Source organism: Hylaeus anthracinus, unplaced genomic scaffold (genome assembly GCF_026225885.1).
Source record: "Hylaeus anthracinus isolate JK02 unplaced genomic scaffold, UHH_iyHylAnth1.0_haploid 12001, whole genome shotgun sequence".
Classification (NCBI taxonomy): Eukaryota; Metazoa; Arthropoda; class Insecta; order Hymenoptera; family Colletidae; genus Hylaeus; species Hylaeus anthracinus.
The window spans coordinates 7,150,931-7,168,320 of NW_026534348.1; the positions used below are offsets into that span (position 1 = coordinate 7,150,931).

Genomic DNA, 17,390 nt, shown 5'->3' on the forward strand with positions numbered 1-17,390 from the left:
CTTACCAAAATTGATACTCGCGGTTTGATCTCAAATTCGCTGTAAATAATAATTAATTACTTTCGGAATTTACACATATTTCATTATCATCGATCGAAATGATAACGACTACGTTTACATAATGAAACACGTATTTCGAATACTTTTGCACCGGATTATTTTTTCGCAAATTCCACCACACTTTCACATTTTATCTTTTTAATCGAACACGAAATATCGTCTCTTTTCGTAAAATTCTTCTACAAAATTCGATACGGGGTGAGCAAATGCAATTGAAGAGAAAACCAGCTGTCGTTGCGAGCAACTCATGATACACTAGCGCATAACAGAATAACAAGTTCGGAAATTCTCTGGTTTAGAAATTTTTGTGTGTCACTGTGACACGAGATTCTGTTGTGCACCGTATAATTAAACGGTAGGATTATCTATGACTGCTGTTACTGCGGATAGAACTATGACCACACTCGATTCCGTTTACCACATTGAGAATCTACATACATGAATATACATATTTTCCCACGTGATCGTGAAATTCTGCAACCGAGGCGCGAGCTTCTTTCGAAGGATGACAATTATTATATTATATTCACGTAGGCGCAACTGTTACTGCAGTGTCTATGTAAGTGCGTACTTCGTAACGGATGAACCCATTTAATTAAGCGTAGGGTAGAGATACAGTCAGTGAAATAAGTATTCGTACAGGAACCACTAATTTTAAATTGGTTGTTGAATACTGCTTGTACTGACTGTAGGTACGAATGACCTATAGTTTTCTCTGTGAATTATTTTCATTTTTCATTATCGCCGAATTTTATAATATAACATTACATAATATATAATATCTCAATTATAAGTACTTTGTCGAATACTTAATTACTTATACGCTTGTAATATAACAGCATGATAAAATTCGATGTTTATTGATAAGCTGTACATAACAATGCAAAACGCGAATCAATGCTATTATCGTTAATTCGGAGTTAATAAATCACTAATGAACCCTCCGTCAAACGATAATTTCTACAATAACATAGGAACAATCACGTCACTTTTGGCATTCATTCGTATAATCGAATTAACGTGTTAAATAAAAAAGAAATTACCTTTTCACTTCACATTGCTCGTCTACGACTTAGTAAATCATTAATGAAACCTTCGCGAATCAATAATTTCCACGATAACGATAGACACACACGCGTCAATCGTGGCATTCATTTAAAACCGAATTATCGCGTTAAATAAAAAACTTCGCTACGAAAATCCCTTCACATTATAATTCCTGCCTACGTTGGACAGCTTCCAGGTTACGTTAAAACACTTTTCTCTGTGCGACGGCAAAAATTAAATTATGCAAATCGACTGCTTCGCACCGTACACAAGACAAAATTTCCCTGAATTATGGTCAGCGAACGCGGAAGGTGGACGGCGCGTATTAGACGAGCCATCGCGCGTAACTGCGAGCGATAACGCGTCCCACAGGTAGATTGTCTTTCAGATTTTGCTATTTTCTAGCAGTCAGCCTGTGGTCTAGGGGTACGATTCACCACCGTAATTCCAGCATATGGATAGAAACGGGTATTCGAGACTACATGCTGATTTTCATTTTTTCTAGCAGATTTTTTCGGTCAAAGGTTGACCCGGTTCGTTAAGAATGTCGACCCGTTAAAAACACGAATTTAATTCACATTTTAGGACGAATATTCATGAGTGTGACGTCAAAAGGCCTTGGTTAGGATAAAAACGAGGCGCATCAGTGATAACGTTATCGATACGGCCGGTGCACTCCGGTGTGTAACGGGTGGTTTTCAATGACTGAATGGTCAACGACGCCCGAGCGCTCGCGCCGCGATAGGAAAAAGTGGATTCACTTGTATCTTATTCGATAGTGTTTAATCACTGACCGAATCGAATAAAGGAAGTTTAAACGAATTTTTGCAAATATACGAGACTTGAAGAAATTGAACAGATTTTTGGTTCGTCGAGGAACTTTATAGCTTAACCCGGGCAACTGTTTCTTACCTCGGGCCGGATTGGACAAAAAAAAAAAAAAATATTTTCGCGTGCCTGAAAAGGCCTTCTGAGTATAACAGTTTTAATTCTTTATAACGGAATCTTTTTAAAAAAAATATGAAAGTATGGAGAATATATTCGATTAATTACTAGAAGTTAAATGCTGATGTTGAATAATTGTTCGCGAGCCGTATGCTGGTCATGCCTGGCTTAACCACTTGACATACAATGACGAGTTAGGGTCGTATATGCATTTCGTGTGCCAGACAATATTTGAGTTTAGCAAAGATTATAAATAATCACAGTATCGTGTACAAGTCGGATGCAACATATGAAAGTGACACCGATGGTAAAATAGGCTGACGCATTTTTTTTTGGACGCATCGTGTTCCTTTTTATTTATATGTCAAGGGGTTATAGTTACTTACTTGAGACTTCGCAAAATGTAATTAAATTAAATTTGTTTAATTTTGCGAATATTACGATATAAACTTTACTCTAAATATTGTTGTACATCATTGCATACTGTGTGAATTTTGTAGTTTCCTGCACATTCAAATTTCCTACAAATACAAATGAATAGAAATAAATAATAGAGATAAATTCTTACAAATAAATTTATAAGAATAATTTATTAGCGATATTAAATATTCTATTTCAAACACCCTATATGTGAGCGACTTGCCTACGAAATTCTGATTGGCTGACCTTGCATTGCCGATCACAGCGATTATCTCGTAAACGATAACGCGAATTAAAACAACTGTGATTCACGCAGCGTCGCGTGAAACCGCGTAACGTGCATTTCGCGGTCGGAAATAAAGAAAACATTGGATATCATTCGCAGGTGTAAATTGAAACTTAAATGTGAAACGCAGCGTCTTATATAAGAAAATAATCTACCTCAGCTCAATTCGTGTACTTTTTTGACTAATTTTGTAAATTTTATGTCCTTGGAAATTTTCAATAGTTTCTTTCTAGAAAGATAAACAGAAATTCATGTAACAGAGAACTTACACGTTGTCTTACGATTTGATTTAAACAAACATTTCTTGAACGTCACTCGCGGATATTTTGTAGTTGATAATTTGAATTTTTATCAACTTGACTGCTAGATAAAATGAACCGTATAACATCTTTCTTTTAAGAAATCCGAAATTTAAAATTCGTCCCTCGAGAGATTAATGGAAAATTGGACTTTAACATAAAGAAATCAATAAATGTTTATAATTTAGAAAGAGAACGTCATATTTTCATTTAATTCTAGTTCCAGCTATGGAGAAAGATTAATTGTATCAAATTAAGCATAATATGTTACATTAAACATATTATATTAAACATAATTTCAATAGAGAATTTCATATTTTCAGTTGATTCTGGTTCCAGTAATGGAGGAACATGTATTTTATACGCCGTTAAATTTTCAAGTTGATATCTTAATTACTTTTAGGGATATCATTTTCGCAAACTCGAAAGAACTTGTTTCGCGGAAATCGCGTTTAAAGTTTAGCGCGTACTTTAAACGTATATAACGGTATATTTATGACACTTACTCCTAATCTGCTGTTCCTGCCCTATAAAGAGGGCTCACCTCGTCTACGTAAAGTTCATATAAGTTTATATCAGTTTTCATAAACCTATGAGTTATTCTCGCTTATCTAATGCATTCAACGTTCATCTCTCGCACTTGCGATCGATGCTAAACTCCATTAAATATTTCGTATTCCTAAAATTAAAAAAAAAAAAAAAAAAAAAAGACCCACAATGCATATGCAAATTACACAAAAAATTGCAATTTCCACTGTTTCATTTTCGCAACGCAGATGTTTTGATGCGGTGGACCAAGCAAATGAATTTAAACCGTCATTATTTCCATGTATATGTACAACATACTTCCATGTACTGACCGGAAAAGGTTTTTAAGTTTTTCCATTTAAAATATTCTACAACATTTGCTGTAATTTTAAAAATTAATATGAAAATATTAACGTAAAACAATAGGACGATGACCGAAATCAATCTTTTAGGATAGTAATCTTTATGGAGTTGATCAATTAACTTTATCGAGTTGTTGCACTCGCATTAGTAAATTATAAGAAACAGAGTGTTAGCTATAAGGTCGCGCGTTGTCGTCAACGACCATGGTTCGCGCCGCAACGTGCGACTTCTAAGCTTTCAATTTTAATTTTTTGAACTAAACGTCAGATAAATAAACTGTGAAAATAAAACAAAAATCGTCGTGTCATTCTCTATAAGAAGATATTTTTCAAAAATTCATTTGACGAATATAAAAATATCCAGTCCCTGTCGTATGCACAGCTGTTGCATAGATATAGTTATATTATATAAGTATATGTATATAATTACGTATAATTATATTATGTAAGTATATATACAGGGTGTCCCAAAAATGTTGGAGGTCCTTGAAAAGGGTGGTTCAGGGGGTGATTTGAAACAACTTTTTCCTTAGCGAAATTGTTGTCCGAGGCTTCGTTGAGGAGATATTAACGGAAAACACTGACTAATCGGAGCGCGCGGATACCGATGGAGCGGCCGCGATAGCGATGGCTACGCGCTAGGTAGCCGCTCTCGTACGCGAACAAGTGACTCGACGTGCATCGAATGATATTGACGCGGCCGCTCAGCGCGTAGCCTTCGCTACCGCGGCCGCTCCAACGGTATCCGCGCGCTCTGATTGGTCAGTGTTTTCCGTTAATATCTCCTCAACGAAGCCCCATCCGACATTTTTGCAAAGGAAAAAGTTGTTTCAAATCACCTCCCGAACCACCCCTTTCAACGACCTCCAACATTTTTGGGACACCCGGTATATAATTACATATAATTATATTATGTATATACTATTGTAATTATGTTACAATTGTATGTTATGTATTAATATGTATGCAAATGTTTTAAATGCATTTTTTATAATTGCATAACGTCTGCTGTCTACTCAAGTAACTGACTATCGACTGGGATTAATACAATAGTTTTCGCTATACGTGTAGCGTGTCTGTCCATTGTCTCATTCTACTTCAGATTTTCGTTCCTTTTTAATTATTTAACCATGTTCCAGGACTCCGACCGTTCTGAAACTTTTACATGTGTCAGCTAAATAATCGATCATCATTCCTAAATTTTTTGATAGGTCTCACTCACAGGGTTCTTTGCAATTACCACTCGCAAATAATAAATCATTTATTTTCTACCCTTAATAATTAACAAAAATACATGAGATACAGTTTATAAGTACGAATATTTTCGTTTTTGTAGAATTCAAATATCTGAAATAGTAACCGAGAAAAAAATAATAAAGTTAACGTTGTTTACGCTATTACCCGTGTCTGAAACTTTGTGGGATGACGTTTTAGGTGAAAAGTAAGTTCGTACTGAATTTTTAATGAGAATTTTTACTGAAATTTGTTTATTATGCTTGACGACGCGAATCTACATACATTTACGTAATTTACTGCATTGAATTTACTTGCGACAGACATATGGTCCAGGACAGCAACGATTATGCGAACGTTTATTGTAACAATTATCTTTAGGTGCTATGAGTTCAAACAGAAGTGTTTCTTATTTAAAATCTATAGTAACTCCGAAAAGAGTTAATTTATTAGGTTGTCCCAAAAGTTTCTTTCGTAATTTGCGCTCAATTATTTTGTGCGGTAGCGTTAACACTTTACCGACCGGTTTTCCATGGCAAACAATACTTTCTTATTTATTACTGAGATAGCACGATCCCATTGTATGCTTCCATTAATATGTGGATTATGAAATATTATATAAATATAATATAATATAATATAATATAACACTAATGTTATGAAAATAAACAATATTATTGAATTTAAGTACATATATGTTCAAACGCTACCGGTCGGTAAAGTGTTAATATAAATAGACAATCTAATTTCTTAGACGTTGATGTTGTAACAGTAATGGAGCAAAATGAATCGTCCACGATTCACTAATGTAACATTACACATAAAATATCGTGTATGTATTACTTCTTAATAAAACGAAAGAAACTTTTCGGACAACCTAATACAATTATCCTAAAATTATCTCAAGCAACGTTATTGCGCGCAACTCACCGGAAATCAGTCGTTAGCAAAGTCAGAAATCACCCACTTCCGTCCAACGTACAAACATTCACCCTCGTCACACTTCCGATCCCGCTCGAATTCTTTCACAATCTGACGTAAAAAGTGCAACGGACCGTCGCGATCTGTCCACTGTTATTATCGAATAAAGTTACGGATACTTTCATAATTCCGCGCAACACCTAATAATCGATAAACCGAAACCCCGCGAACGGAACGTATCGAATGGATCGCACTTAAATCGAAAACAATCGAAGTATCGAACGAACCGTCGAAGAAATCGCTTTCGTAGAGACCACACTTCCGGGTGTCCAGGGCGCATGTACACAAATATGGCGTCCCCGGCGGGGAAGATTGCCGAGTGTACGCGACTACGTGGGGTTTGGCGGGGTTTGTCGGATCGATAGCGCGCATGAGAGTGCGCGAACACCTACGTCGGGTGATCGTGTCGACCTGGTCGCCACCGTGGAGTCGAGCATCCGATGAAGTATTCCCCGATGTCAATAGCGTACGTGCGTCCGAGTGACGAGCACCGGGTACGGTAGCTCCTCGACGAAGAACTCAAGTCGGCTCGTGTGTGTCCATTGCGCGCGTACGACAAACGTCATTGAACGCCGGCCGGTTTTGTCCGTGGTGGTTGGATCGCGCTCGAAACCGAGAAACGATCGGAACGGGTCCGTTCGCCGCGAGTGAACTCTACGTCGCGAGGTTATGTTCGCGGTAGTTAGGCGCGGAAGTACCGCGGGAGCCGGTATGGTGTCTCGTTGAGAGAAAGTGATATGTCCGTGATGTCTCGAGGCTCGCCCTGGCGCTGGCTCGCGCCAGGGACGAGGAACACCACGCTTTTTCTGGCCGTCGTCATCCTCCTCGGCTTGTTGTCGCGAGGTGTCGTCGCCGAGAAGAGTAAAAAATGTGAGTACAACCACCTCAGCCGTTTTCATTACGTTTCTCTTTAACCCCCTTCGTTTCCGTAACCACTTTTCGCGTGCGGTATGGTGCCGAGCGTGGAGGATTAGCATCGTTTCGAGACGAGTATGCGGTTTGAATATTTCGTGCCATGCGCTTCGGGGCTCACTTCCTGAAGTTTGCGATTTATCGAAAACTTCTGTCACGTTTCACGATGACGTTCGCGTTGTTTTGAAACGCATTGTTTGCCCCTTATCGATTCGATCATTCGATAAAGAATAAGGGCGAATATCGAGTGGTTCTGTTGTTAGTATTAGGCTGTCCCGAAAGTTTCTTTCGCGAGTTGCGCTCAATTATTTGATGTGGTCGTGTTTATGTAAATAGATAATCTAATTTCATAGATATTTATGATTTTTTTTTTTTTTTTTTTTTTTTTTATTTTATTTGAGAACCTCAGATAAGGTTCATATATACAGTAGTATGTATAATACAGTTTACGTGTACATTATATCCGCAGTTTACATTCTTTTAAGAAATCAAAAATACATAGACAAGCTGTAATGTTAGTTCTTGTTTGATACACAGGAGGAATGTACTAGTTATATTGAACAAACTAAATCTGGCCTATAGGAATGTAAATACATATGTCTACATGTATAAATATACGTAATATGATATATATATATGTAATACATATAATATACATATATACATATAATACATATAATACATACAAATACATTAATATACATATAATATATATATCTAATACATGTAAATATATATTCATGGCCAGATTGAAAAATTCTATTAAATATTTTATATATAAAAGAAGGATTAATTGCTATAATTCTCATTTTAATTTTAATTGCCGTAGATAATTTCGTATTGTTAAAATATCGTTGTAACAATTTTCAGAGCGTTTAATCGTTCATTGTATTATGGAACGAATATTTTCATTTTATTAAAGGGGAGCAGCCAATTTCATGGTCGTAACGTTTATAAATAAAGATACATAAAATGTTTGAAATGCCGTATTGATTAATAATTTCATACCAACTATAAATTTCATTATTATTTATAACAAACGTTTTCGAGTCTCCGTTTAAGTTCTTTTTTTTATTAAATTTCACGTGACATCGAGGAACACATTGAATTTTTATTGTTTTTTTCTTTACCAAACTGTTTGCATAATAATAGTCTCACGACATCTTTAATCGAAGACGTTCCTAATATAATAATTTTTATCAGACAAATAATATAAGAATCTGCTAGCGATGTATGGATACCTTTAATGAGATGTTTATCTCATTAATGCACAATTGACGGCAAATAAATTATGATACAGCCTAATAGAACTTTTTTAATGGCTTTATCGCAGTTAGATTTTTTGCGAGAGTATTGCGTCAGTTTCACTTTGTATAGTAAACATCGACCACTTTTCTCTTAAGCGCAACCGTTCTGAAATATTACGTGGTAATTAATACAAACAATACGTTCGCGTTGGAAAGTTTGAATTAGGAAGTTGCGGCTACTCGGAGGCGTAGCTGAAGGAAAAAAAAGTTAAATTACCCTCGAACTTTAATTAAAGTACAATACAGGGGAAGTTGAATTCCATTTTTCAGCTTGATACGTGAATTTCGTCTAGTTTAAATGTCCTTTCGTTTCATATTACTTTTCAGGAGAAGAAATAATTGTTAACGCATTTGTTTATACGCAATTTGTTCATAATTTGTTGACTTACACTCGAATATGTTATTCTATATATTAAACAATTATTTTTATTGATTACGACATGTTTTCGAGAAAACAAAGGAAACACTGTATTAGAAATGGATAAACTCTCCTTTAAGTATTAAATGTTGAATGACAAGAGAAGATAAACAATTTTCAATGAATTCCAAATTGCAATTGCAATCGCACTTTCTTAGCATAATTTGATATATTGAACAAATAATAAACAATACACTTTGTTTTCCACCAAGTAAGCCCATTTGGAAATGTTGATTTTTATTTAAAAATTTCTAATTTCCAGAATTTTAGAAATATAATTCGTGCCTTCATTCTAAGAAACGGTGAAATACGCAAATATACAAATTCACTTGAATAGTTTCAAGTTGGAATTGTTGGTACGTGAGAGAATGAATTTCTTTAAATTTGTTGGAAATGATTGAATTGCTACTTTAAGCATAAGATCGTAATGGGTTTGCTTTCTTTTGATACTTCATAGTTCCAGGGTAGAACGGGAAGAGCACGATATGTTAATGTAATCATGAACGCAGCACGAAAAATAGCGATTAAATCCAACGTTAAGCGAGTAAGACGAAAGCAATTCACAGCGCGACTCTAATGCGAGTCTTGAATATTAATGTTATACAAACATTACCTAAAGTTGCACTTTACCTCTTTACAGAGCATTTAGTACTCGCTTTGCATACACTGCATCTATGTAGTTGACATAGCTCGCGGTAAAACGTTATGTTGATTTCGGCACTGGTTTCACGCACGTTTATGATGATCTACAATTATGTACAATAAATTGATATTAATTTAATGACACATATCGTGGCGATAATTGTCTTCTACTTTTCATATATTTTCTTTTTGTACAAATCATTTCTTTCTATATATGAGCCATTTATGTTGAGTTCTAACTAAGAAAACCAAGTTCATTCATGTTTAACTTGAGATATTTAACACTTTATTTACCGGAAGCCTATTTATAGGCACTTTAATTCCAGTATTTAGCTTTTCGAATTTATTTACTGTGTTGATGGTTGTCTATTTACAATGTCAGTGTTTGGAAACAGACTTTCGATGTACCCAGTTACAGTATGGAGGAATTATTGTCAGCCTACATTGGCATATGCTACTGTAGAAAATTCTCCTTTGAATTAAAGACCGTTTCTGAATAGCCCGGTAGAATATAAAGTGTTAAAAGTTTGCGTTTCGATAAAATTAAAAATATACGTATTAACGGGTCCCCCAAAAATCAGATTTTTTTAATCACGCTTTCGTTGCCAAATCGAGGCAAATTTAACACAGCACCAAGTGGGCCGGACGAACCCGGCATTCAGAAGCGAAGCGATACGTTACCGAAGTTCTGTACCCGTACGTGGTCAGACCAGACCTGAATCGGGCCATACTACTGCCAGGGTCACGCTCGTAGTTCGAGCGCCCCGCGCAAGTAGATGAAATTTATAAATTCGTCAAATCAATTTAAAAAAAATATCTTCTTGTACAGAATTTTCATTTATAAATATATATCTACTTTACACTTAGTTAAATCCGTTCATCTGTTACGAAGTATATACTTACATAAACTCTACAGTAATTATTGCATCTACAAATTCGTCGAATCAATTTTTAAAAAATATCTTCGTATACAGAATTTTCATTTATAAATCTATATCTACCCTACACTCAGTTAAATGCGTTCATCTGTTACGAAGTATATGCTTACATAAACTCCACAGTAAACTCTATCGCATCTACGCGAATAAGAATAGTATTCCACAGGGGTAGAACCGCGATGCGCAGCTAGTTAATTCAATAAAATCCAAATATAGAACACGATAAGTTTAGGTAATGCAATTTCCTTTTACTGTATTATTAAACGAAGATCGGATCAGGAGCAACGTTTCTTTATTCTTTAGTTTTGTTAATCGTTCAATCATGATTCAGGCGCGCACCTCACTATTATTTTGTCCTTACTCCCTTCTTCCAGTTCTTGCTAATTTCTCTTCTCATCCCGAGGATTTCCCTTTTCCGGGACATAATAAACTTTCGTTTGCTACCGCTGGCTTTCCTTACACATTCCATGGTTGCACGAAGCATTTCCGTTCTCAGAAATCCAACGCAACTCTTATCATCTTCGCTGTCTTTGAATGGAATAATGAAGAAAGTAATAAAATGGCTTTCGTAATACCTGACGAGTTTTCCATTAAACGGTTAAAGTTTCAAATACCAACAGACATGTACGGTTGTTTTAGTTTTACTGTTTTGACTTCGGTTCGTTCGAACGTAGAAAAGGACAAAGAGTGAAAGAGAAAGAGGTCCGAGGAAAAAAAGCAATCAGCGGAAGCGTATCAATCGAAAAAGAAAATACACGTCGAATCGAGTAACCTCCTCCATTTTGAAATCGGTTAATTAGGGATAGGAACACTCTCCGGGACACGTATCATCTTGCATTTATCCAGTCAATCCTGTCTTGCCACTTATCCAATCTTTACTCTACATTCGAAATTCGAATTTCAACCCTCGTAGAACAAGTTTGCGCCAACCCTTTCTGTATTGGCTGGAGAAAACGTCTTGGTCTAAAATGGAAAACTTCATTCGTTGGTCATACATTTTTGGAGACGTTGGCGCCGGTGTAGAATTATACCAGGGTTGCTAGAGGCCCTGGTAAACGGGCGGCTGTCATGTGAAAATTGCTGTAATCACGGCCAAGTTACCGGAACAACGTTAATTGTTTGCTCCAGTGGCACCAGGAAGATTACTGCGTTGCCGCGACCAGCGCACGACGAACGTGACGCGGGCCGATAAACGAAGCTAATTACGCCAGTCAAATTAGCTCGGCCGAATGGTCCTACCCGTACTGATTTGGCGATCATGTGCGATCGATGAATGTCCATATTATACTGTCGATCGAAACGTATATGTATCCTAATAATTGATACTTCTTGTTATTGATTCGAACGTAGGGTCACAGCAATCATCACCGCGTCCAGTGTAACGAGCGGAATTGTAAATGTTGCGATACTTTTGCGGTGTATTATTAAAAAATCTTAAAATATATTCACCCTTTTTATTTGAAATAGAAGCATACATAATTACAATTGAATGTGAAAATGAATGGAATGCAGATTATCCTACTTTGTATTCAATAATTAACAGAAGTATACGCGTTTTATTTGTCAGGGTTTATGTCGAAAGGTTCGCGGTCGGTCGCGTGAAACTAGAAGGCGGTCGCATTCGTTTGTTTGTTTTTGTTTTTAAGGTGAATGGGAACCGTAGTCCCATATTTCACCAGTGCACATAATATCTAAAATTTGTTACTGTCAAGAAAGAGAGAAAAGTCGTCTATCAATGAAATCGTAACTGGAAATAAAAAATGGATTTTCCGAGTGAATTTGAAACGGCATAAATAACGACTTCCTTTTAATTAAACATCGATACCGACACCGAAACCAACTTCAAGCCTGCACAAGGTTCTTTTACGTGTTTTCTGCATCTGCAACGGAGAGTGCACTTTGAATTGCTAAGACTCGGTGAAACAGTAACAGCTGAAGTCCACTGCTAACAATTGGACAAACTACACCAGAAGCTATTGGAAAAACTGTTGGCATTAGTCCGCAGGCGTTGCAACATAATAATGCAAGGCTTCGTGCAGCGGCGATCGCTCGAGAAAAAATAAAGCACTTGGAATGGTGGATAAGTTTTACTACAACCTGAATATATGGAAAACTGATGTAGCACTAGACACTTTTCTGTTTTTTTTTGCTGTACTATAAATGTAACGCGTACTATAAATGTACTATAAATGTACTACAAATGTAAGAATACAGATAAAAATTACAAGTTTAGGTACTTTTATTACTTTCAGCCACGATCTTACCCAATCTTACCCAATCTTTGGTGGTCTAAATATAAACTGGTCGAAAGACTTGAGCTTCATCGAAACGATCTCGATCAGTATCGATTGGTAGATGCTCATACTGAAGTACAAGTTTCTGTTTAGTTGGTCTCTCACGTAGCATCGATTTTCTCTCACAACGTATAGATTTTCACCTTCGTAGAAAGAGCTGCGCACTCAACGTCTAACAATAAGCCGCTGCTTTCCTCTCTGTCCGAAGTATACTTGCTCCATATTTCCATCCAGCCTCCGACCTATTCCTGAAACTGTATTTCTCCAAGTAGTAGATGTCTAAATACGTATTTCCTTTGCTACACACTGATCACGGATTTGATCGCAAACGAGAAACGAAAAACACTTCTGAGGACACGTCCCATACATTTTCAGCTTATTTAGAGTTTATTTTTATTTCTTTAAATATTAATTCTTCCTTCATTCAATTACAACTGTCTTTGCAGCATATAAATTATTACGTTACGTTAAATACTACGAAAACAAATGTGCAGTAATATTTAAAAAAAAAAAAAAACATTTGCAATAAATAACGTAATAAATAACACTCAAGCGTGTCTACTTTTCTTTGATGTTAAAAGAGAATAAATTATAAAAGTCACACGTTAATACAAATATTTGCCCAATCGTATTTTCTTGTTAACGTTGAAGTATCCTTAGTTCCTTCTTTTAGAAAAGAAATTTCTGTCATCGTAACGCGTATTTATTATCGAGTACTCAATTATACTGTCTCTCATGATATTATTAGTGTCCTGTAAAGCCAGAACAAGCTTTTAAACTCTAGTCGAGATTAAACTACGATCATGCGGCCGCCTATAAGCGCAGCTTAGACTTTAAGCCCTGCTAGAGAACCTCTAGGCAAATAGTTTTGATTGATAATGGACTAGGAGAAACGTAGCAATGGATTGAGCACAAAGGAAGAACTAACCACGCTCAAGTTTAAACGTGATATAACACGGATGCCATGTAACGAGATTATTAGATTGCTATCATAAGGATATATTCAACAAAGGAATAGTTTATGAACATATACCATTAGAATTGTATTAACGGTGTTCAGGAATTTCAAACTTGAAACATAAGGAGATTAAATGATTATATTATTGTATAATACGTATCGTCGTTGTGTTGATAAATCTATGCCAAGCCTTGGTATTATTGTTACTCGAATATTACGAATATTCCTTAGAAAACTTCGTGTAATGTTTCGTTAACCCTCGGACCGCAGGACGATTTTTGCCGAAAGTTTTACGGGGCATACTACTGCCAGGGTCGCGCGCGTACTTCAAGCGCCCCGCTCAAGTAGATGAAACTTATAAATTCGTCGAATCAAATTTTAAAAAATATCTCCTTATAGAGAATGACGAGACGAAAGTTTTTTATATTTACACTTTATTCGTCCGACATTTAGTTGCAAAGATAATAAATTGTTGTATTATTTAGTTAGAGTAAGTCTGACAGCACATGTACTTACGTGAAAGGGTTAATTGTGCTCATTAAAAGTCGCTTCGAAGTAATAGCTTTTACACGAGTTTTTAAATTTTACCCAACGATTCACTCGTTTTGGTATTTTTACCTTGACATGAATTCCCGGAGAATAAAAACTCTTAAAATATTTGCATTCATTTCTTCTCATAAAACGATCAATTTTGTACGAAATAATTCAGCTAAAAACATTTCATTATTTCGAGTCTGGTTGTTTGGTTGTTGTCTCTCTTGAATGTTTTTATTCAATTGTATGTCGTTTCTCTCTTTTTATTATTATTATTATTATTATTATTTGCATATTAAATAACATAAGAAAATGAATAACGCACCAATTTATTCACTGCGATATATATATTTTGCTGATTTAGAGTAGGGTCCTCTGCGTCAAGGGGTGTCATGCGAAAAGCGAAGGGTTGAAAATGTTGGTTTTGCAGAGATAAGAGAACCCAACTTTGATACTACATTCCGTTACGGCCCGGAAGTGTGGATTTATGACGGTAGGGCTCATATGTTGTTGTCGTCCATGGAAGGCCGGAATTCATTTACTATTCACCGATAAAGAACTTAAAGCGTGGCTCGTAGCTATTTTCTTTTGACTCTCTCTCTCTCTCTCTCTCTGTCCTCGTGTCCTGAAAGTGACGTTTAGATAAACGAGGAAGTTTGGAAACAGGCAACCACGAACAAATTTATTTTATATTCAACACTGTAATATTGAACCATTTCCGAAAGCTAATTTAAAGTATCCTTTGTATGTTCATAAGTATTCTTTGAAAATGTCCAAGTCTGACCAAAGTTTTTTTTTGTTTATGATTAGATGATCGGTAGCTTCGTCTGTTTATTAATTATACAATAATACAATCTATTGGAGACAGTTACTGACAAGACCATAATACGCATTGTACAATAGATAAATGAAATCAGCTAAAATAAAGTATTATTCGCTGCACTTTTGCGCTATTTCTGCTACAAACATATCATAGTTTGTGATGGAACATTTTGATGTCAATGGATTATTGATGCTCGTGGGAGTAAAAGGTTAAACGCGTCCATTTGGACGACCCGAGAAACAGTATGACAGCCGCTGTAATTTATTACCAACCTATACGTATAAAGTCTACCCACAGTGTCTTGATTATAGATTTCTAATCGATCAGTTCATCAGATTTTCCAATGAGGTGATGGTAGATCTTTAAAATAACATACTTGTTTATTCTCAATGGATTATATTAGGCGGACTGGAAAGTAATGTCGTTTCTTCTACGTTAAATTCAAACAAATGTTTTATAAATTTCTATTTTTAATTATTAATTGTATAATCGCTCCCGTTATCAATAGCGTTTTGCCATCTAGTGTGCAAATTGTCAATGCCAGATCGATTAAAATCATTGAGCTGATGAACGATAAACACGTATTTAAAATTGCAGAAACGACGTTACTTTCCGGTTTACCTAATATATTACGTTTCATATTACATACATTCACGCTAACTATTTATGGTCGAAAACCATTCCGGTTTCGTTTTTCACTTTTAAATGTAATCGAACGGAAGTGAGCGAGTATGGGCACATTTTACGTTTGATTACATTTGTCGCTCAGCTAGGGGACAGGTCTCGTGTTTGATTACACTATTCGCTGAGCTACGGGATTGCGTAGCGTTTGATTAAATTGGTCGCTGAGCTATGAGATTAGTTTTCCGTTAACAATAAATTAATTTTGCTTCTCCTGTATTTTAGTAAGTCGGGTTTCAACTATTGTCGTTCAATCTACGATTGAAGACCTGTAAGTTCTTCGTAGTTCTGCATAGTACTCAAGTTCTTATTAGTTTTTTTTTTTGCACACTTGGCTTATCAATCGCTCGTAAACTGTTTTATTTTTTTCTCGAAAACGAAGAGGCGTTGCTACAAATCCTTGTTCACAAAATGTTTACCAGTATTGTAGAGTAACTCAACAAAATTTCATCAAGATCCGCGACATCAGGTACGTAAGGTCCCCTTATTAGATAGCGTACCCTGTTCAATATCTATTTAGACAACTAATTGGGATCTATGTCCCACGAAAGTTGTTTGGTTCCAACAACTCATTTTTTTGGACTTTTCATTACCTAAAAATCGCTGTGTGGGCCCACTGTGGATCGGTCCGAAAACTTATAACGTCGCCAGTGATCGATAAAATTTGAAAGCGCATCCTTACCGAATCCGCTCGATGGAAGAATGTTCCAGGCAATAAAGTCCCAACCATCGTTTTTCCAAAGGTAGACGATTTCTCTTTCACGCGGGGAACATCGATGGCAGAGCCGCGTACTCCTGTTTCTTGCATCCGTCTCTCTTCCACTCCCATCACTAACCTCCGCGGCAACCCTTGTCACTGTCTGGCGGCTTGATTTCTTGCTAAACTCTCCCAGCAAGAAACTTCGCATCCAGAAAGGAGTGACTCGCTCTTTCCCCATTTACTTATCCCCCGGGATAGCCGTGGCGGTCCGGACTGTGCATCACCGGCAACAACGGCCCTTCGACTTGGCAAAATTCCACTCAATTTCCGTGGATTCGCGCGCGACCGACAGACCGCGAAATTTTCTGTAAGATGATGGCCCCTGAATTATGGAAGATCAGCGGTGGCATAGTTTTTACCTTGGGATGACATCTAATTGTAAGATATTTGATATAGAACCGAGTTCTGCGTCATGGAAGCACATCCTCCGGAGTTGTAGTACTCGTTACAGCCATAGTTATTACAATGGAGCTTTGTTCTTACTTATTAAATAATCACAATTGTTTCCATTGCTTTCAGTCTTCATCTTATCCAGTGTTAAACAGAAATACAATATTTGGGGGTTGATACTTATTATTTATTCTTAATATCTAACGTTTATAAAATTATAAAGCACAAATATAGAATAAGCTAATATAAAATGTATCAAATATACGTCATCGCATCCTCAGATCTTCACTTATTAAAGTACTTATAAAATTCCCATAATAACAAACATTTTTCGACTCTCTGGTTGACACGAAAAATTACCTTGAAATGTTTTTTGCTGAAAAATCTGAGAAATACTGGAAGGATGGAACGTTGTATGAAAAAAAAAATATATACATGTCGAATTGAGTAACCTTCTCCTTTTCGAAGTCGGTTAAAAATGGGGACAAATTCTGGAACAAAGTTATACCCATGTTAATTCAATAAATATATATATATATATATATATATATATATATATATATATATATATA

At 36.1% G+C, this 17,390-nt stretch overlaps 2 protein-coding genes across 4 annotated transcripts in view; one reads left to right on the forward strand and one right to left on the reverse strand.

Annotated features, from left to right (window-relative positions):
* The window catches only part of LOC128891140 (uncharacterized), an 18,233-nt gene extending 12,007 nt beyond the window's left edge, over positions 1-6,226 (reverse strand). Inside the window, exon 1 of one of the 3 annotated variants that reach the window (XM_054150381.1) lies at positions 6,111-6,226. The gene's annotated coding sequence lies outside the window, so the exon portion shown is untranslated. Of the gene's footprint in view, positions 1-5; positions 502-1,103; positions 1,445-6,110 lie in introns of those variants that run through there. The other 2 variants (XM_054150379.1, XM_054150380.1) reach the window with 2 other exon arrangements.
* A 227-nt stretch (positions 6,227-6,453) lies between these two features.
* The window catches only part of LOC128891141 (lipase member H-A-like), a 222,896-nt gene continuing 211,959 nt past the window's right edge, over positions 6,454-17,390 (forward strand). The window contains exon 1 of the mRNA XM_054150384.1: positions 6,454-7,031. The gene's annotated coding sequence lies outside the window, so the exon portion shown is untranslated. The remainder of the gene's footprint in view (positions 7,032-17,390) is intronic.